Source organism: Vespa crabro, chromosome 1 (genome assembly GCF_910589235.1).
Source record: "Vespa crabro chromosome 1, iyVesCrab1.2, whole genome shotgun sequence".
NCBI classification, from domain to species: Eukaryota; Metazoa; Arthropoda; class Insecta; order Hymenoptera; family Vespidae; genus Vespa; species Vespa crabro.
In genome coordinates, this window is record NC_060955.1 from 3,841,501 (window position 1) to 3,847,500 (window position 6,000).

The window sequence follows — 6,000 nt, forward strand, 5'->3', positions numbered from 1 at the left end:
CTTTATAAATACCAGATGTCGAATTATTTACATAAAGATTTGTACGCATACACATACATACATATATAAGGATGATAGAAATTATTTTGAAAGTAAAACCAATAACAACGATTACGACGTATCAGTTAGCATATGTATGTTCGATCCAATAATACATACATAATATAAACGGATCAAAGACGGCTGCGGAAGGAGGAAAAATATTTTATTATCGAGCACGTGAAAAGTGATATCTGCGAACGACTTTTAAACATTTGGCAGAGAGAAACGAATTCAGTCCAGAATTACGATCTGGCTTCTCCTTGACCCAGATCCAATCGCACCGATTGTTCGTATCAGATTGCACCGGTCCGTAACATGAGGCACTACCGTGCTGATAAATTAATATGGCCTTCTTGCGGACACTAATTCAGCCGATTTCGCCACGAAGTCTCTCTTCTCTTCTCTTCTCTTCTCTTGTCTCCTCCTCTCCTCCTCTCTCTCTTTCTCTCTCTCTTTTTCTATATATGTATATCTATCTATCCATCTATCTCACTCTATCTTCTAGGATCGTAATCTCCTAGAATCGTTCAGATTCAGCCTCCGCTGAAGCATTCTCGGAATCGTTGAGCTCTAGACTCGTCCGTAAACGACCACGAACGATCGCTCAATAAAATCTACTTGGATTTATCTACTTGGACTTATCACGACGATCAAACGTAATTGCAGATGCGGTTGCGATAACTACGTTCCTTTTCAAACCGTCGCGTGCTCTCTCTCTCTCTCTCTCTCTCTCTTTCTCTCTCTTCTCTTTTCTTCTCTTCTCTTCTATTTTAATATTTCGTAATACTACGCATAACAGAATCCATTTGTTTTAATTATTAAATTTAAATTGTTATTGACGTTACGTAAGTAAGCAATTAAGTATAAAAATGTACGTTTTAATATTAAAGTTTTCATTGGGAAAAATGTAAAAGTAAATGTTACGCGTCAAATTATTAAGAATCTTTGTCTTTCTTTTTTCTTTTTCTTTCTTTTTTTTTTTTCTTTTTTTCTTTCTTTCGTTCTTTAAAACGATCGATACGATTTGTTTTATATATTTTCCCTTTTTCCTTTTTTCGCACGAACGATTTTTATACAATTACGAACGAATTTTTATTATTATAATTCGTCAAAAAATGTTTTTCGTATTATCGTTAATCGCATTACGCGATTCGATGAATACTGGTAGTATTATACAGTAAAATACGGTAGTATTTTGATTTTGATCTGAAATTTGTTACATTCACGTTAAGTCTCGATATAAAAATTTCGTACTTTTATCTTTTTCCTTTTTTTTCTCAACCATTTATCGATCTCACTAGAAAAGAACATCACGGGATAGGTTTTTCGATTGCCTCGTTACGACGGGAATAAAGAACGAGAATGCGAATAACGTTGCAAATAATTACACTCGGATCTAATATTAGACGGATCGTAGTATAGTTGATTGGATTAGAAAATTTCAGTTCAGGCGATGCACGACAACGATGTGGTCCTCCTCTTTCATTGCCGAAGACGAGAACGGATAGCCCGATAATCAACGTTAACATTGAGCTCTAACTATTCATAGCACGTGCGCGATGTCATGCACAGTACGTTGCCCGTTTGCAGGCGTCAATTCGTAATGTGCTTCGCTTACGCTTTGTACGAGTCTAAACGTTCGATCGATCGTGGTATATCCCTTTGATCGAATACCGATCGAGAGAAATTTGATCAGTAGGTATCGATTTGACGAAACGTAAAATTCCATTAGTTTTTACCGTTTACATCCGAGGGTGGATTGGAAATATCGAGGGAGAGAAGGTAACGAGATAATATAAGTGGAAACGTCACAGTCACAACGATATTTCTCGTGGGTAAATAAATTCGTTCGCGAAAAACATTTCAAACGACATTCGTAAGTAAATATGTATACATGAAGAGTATGTGTGTGTGTGAATCTATGTGTGTGTATATATATATATATATTCATACACACACCATCAATAACATGCGGTACAGTCGTCAGTTTCACCTTGGCAAGGGAGAATGAGAGATGACAGAGAGAGAGAGAGAGAGGCAGGAAGAAGGTTCATGTTTTATTTACATTGTATTTTAAATTATTCTATTAGTATAAACAGGAATATATATATATATATATATGTATATATATATATATATATATATATCAATGAGAATTGTTTCGATTATTTAAATAACTATGATTTTTAGTTAATATAAAGGGAAAAAAAAAATAATAAGATAAAGTAATATTTATGTTTCATGCGAGCGATCAATATGAAATCAAATAATAAAGTTAAAGGAAAGAAAATATAATTCGAAGTTTAATACCTTTGATCATTAAATTATATATTTTGATAAATGTTATCGATCGATCGTCATATTTGAAATATATAATATATAGGATAAGATTGTTCTGCAGACAATTTTTTATCGATTGAATATATATATATATATATATATATATATATATATATATAAGGAATTAATTAATCATTTATTTATTTTCATTATTAAGTTATTTTGACATGTATATATAACATGAAGAAAAATATATTGGTTCTAGTTAGATTGTAATTAATAAGTGATCAGACTAGTATGCATCGTAATTACTTTATCGATTATTTATCCGCGAGAAGAAAAGATATTTCCTTTAAAGAAAATCATTTTCACGACAAGTAAGTAGTAGTATGTATGATATCTCTGTGTTATCGTTGAAGAAATTCTTGAGCCTTGCACGAACGCGTTTTAATGCGAAGAGAAAATACCAGTCGTCGTCGTCGTCGTCGTCGTCGTCGTCGTCGTCGTCGTCATCGTCGTAGCTGTAGTCGTCGTCGTAGTCGTCGTCGTCGAGCAATGATGGTACAGCATCCAGTATTTCTCTCATCCTCTTTTTCCCTCGATGCAGCAAGCTTGCGATCGAGAAAGAGAGAGTAGGAGAAAGAAGGAGAGAGAGAGAAAGAGAGAAGGAGAGAGAGAGAGAGAGAGAATGAAACGAAGAAAAGGATATGTAAAGGATCGTAAGTCGCGAAGTGCAAGGTGATTCACTGGCAACTTCAAGGTGAGCAAATTGCTCACCAGGGGCCGGTTTGAATTTCTTCGGACGACGAGAGGAATACTTTTTTCTTCATTTTATTTTATTTTATTTTATTTCATTTCATTTCGCATTTCATTTTATTTCAGTTTATTTTATTTCGTTAAACGCTATGCTACCTGAAAGATATCTCTCTTCTCTCTCTCTCTCTCTCTCTCTCTCTCTCTCTCTCTCTCTCTCCCTCTTTATCTTTTTATATCTTCCTATAATGAGATACCACATAAATTTTATATAGTTTTTTCAGTTTTTTCAGTTTTTTCTTTATTTTTTTTTTCCCCCAAAATCTTTCACATCGAGCTGACAAAGCAAGAAAGAAAAAAAGTGTTCTATCGTTGAATTGTTTATAAGTCGATATTTTTTTTTTCCTCATTTTATCTTCAGATTATTAAATTATTAATCTAAAAAATTTCGATCCCAATCTATTGTATTATTTATATTTAAGAGAATAAATTTATATCTGAGAAATAAAATTTATACTTGTAAAATATATTAATCCGAGGATTAATGAAGTTTAATTAAATTCGTATGTTCAACAAATGGAAGATAAATTTTCTAAAATACGTTTGCATGATTTCAAAATTACATGGTTTCTTTGTAATGATTTCATTTGGATTGTTCATCGTTGAAATGGAAATCTTGTAGTGGCGTCTGTTACAACACTTTCTCTATCTCTCTCTCTCTCTCTTTCTCTCTTTCTCTTATTCTCTCATATAAGATTCGTTATGATTAAACTTGTGTGAAAATCAATATCTAATTTGAATATCACGAAGCAGACGTTGCCTTTGCTATTGCTTTCATTTATTTATTTATTTATTTATTTATTTATTTAAGGCGTAACGTTTCAAGTATATCTGATTTCTCCTTCTCAGTTGGTTTCTTTTCTTTTTTGTTGGTTTGTTTGCTTCTTTTTCTTCTTTCTTTTTTTTCTTTTCTTTCCTTTTCTTTTTTTTTTTTTTTTTGTATGTCGTAGAACTCGAATATCCAAGTGTCGGACGTTACTCGCGTAATCTCAGGTCGTTGTGTGTCCTCCGATATCTTCTTGGACGGCGTTCACCATCGTGCTCTCGGGTAATTTGTTCACCTTGGATAAGTGCTCAGTATCCAAAGCACTCATATAGTACATACCTATACATATATACATACATATATACATATGTATATATATCCACGAGGTATCACGGATATGCGTGTGCTTGAACGCCTCTTCTCTTATTATTGTTAAATGCGTTATCATTAAATAAATTGCCTTGGCTCACGAGGCTCGCCAATGGACTTTGTCCTTTATTCTTCTCTTTCTCTTTCTCTTACTCTTTCTCTTTCCTCCTTCACATTCGTCATCTCATTTTTCTCTCTTATAGCATCCACCATGTATATTTGTGTTGGATCATTCAGAGTCTAATCATTTTTGTGGATCGTAATGATCGTAGTGTCGGTGGTCAAAGTGAACATTTTATACGATGAGAGAGAGAGAGAGAGAGAGAGAGAGAGAGAGAGAGAGAGAGAGAGAGAGAGAGAGAGAAGAGGATCAATTAGAGGAAGTGAGATGAAAAAGAGGTGTACGCGAATCGAGCATTATCTCACAAAGCGTCAATTACCATCACCGACGTCTTATATTTCCTCTCTCTCTCTCTCTCTCTCTCTCTCTCTCTCTCTCTCTCTCTCTCTCTCTCTTTCTCTTTCTCTCTCTCTCTCTCCCTATCTATCTATCTCTCTTTTTCTCTTTTTTCTTTTTCTTCGCTTTTTCTCTCTCTCTCTTTCTCTCTCTTTCGCTCTCAATTTTTCTCTGTCTCTGTCTCTCGTGTTAAATTAACCCTCATCCTTCTTCTCTCACTCCATAGACATATAAGAGTCGCCTCGAGACGAAACTAGTCAAGAGAAAATGGTTCCTCCGGGGCCAACGTGTTTTCAAGTCCACCATCGTTAAGTATCTCTTCGTCTCATTCTATCTCGTTGACTAGAGATGATAGACATCATAAAGCGATAAATATGTAATCTCTTTGGTTTTTACTTTATTTCCTCTTATTTTTTTTTTTTTTTTTTTTTTTTTTTTTTTTTCTTTCACAGTCTTTAATACTCGATAATTTTTCGTTGTGTATTAAAGACGTTCTCGAGCTTTCAATCTAATCGACTATTATTATTATTATTATTGTTATTACTATTATTATTATTATTATTATTATTTTATTATTATTATTATTATTATTATTGTTGTTGTTGTTGTTGTTGTTGTTGTTGTTGTTGTTGTTATTATTATTATTATTATGATTATCATCATCATCATCATTTTTAATAATTATTAATATTTAATTATTACATATGTCTTTTCATATATAACTGTTAAATAGCATTAGAATATATAGATATATCTTTTGTAAATCTTAAAATTTCTTTAATCCTTCGTACTATTTGTTTGCTTATTTTTTTTTTTTTTTTTTTATTTATCCTTTTCTTTTCATACACATTTCGTTTTTGTCGAACTTCGTGTTTATTCGAACGAGGATTAGATAAGATTTTTTAATAACAAAAAAAAAAAAAGAAACAAAAAAAAGAAAGATATAATATTAATACGCCATTTCAAGGAATATCTTGCAACGTTCGATAGAGGCGCCCAAAAGGTTAAACTTCTTGTATTAATCATTCGTAAAAGATCTATGAAAAAATAATGTTGAATTTGTAAAAGTTTAGTATGGGTTCTTCGTAGATGGTACTGGTATATTAAGTTTCTCATTGAAATGGCTTAGAGTGGGCGTAGAAAGGAGACAAAGATATCTTTCATAAGTCGAAGAAAAGCGTACGCGGTAGTCCGTGAAAGATCGAACTTACTAATCGGTGTCTAAGCAAAGCATAGTTAAAGTATAGTTAGTGTATCTATGGGACAGAGGACG

General features: G+C 32.8%; 1 protein-coding gene across 5 annotated transcripts in view; it reads left to right on the forward strand.

Annotated features, from left to right (window-relative positions):
* Positions 1–6,000, forward strand: part of LOC124432200 (protein split ends-like) — a 252,717-nt gene that overhangs the window by 40,904 nt on the left and 205,813 nt on the right. The gene's annotated exons all lie outside the window — the stretch shown is intronic.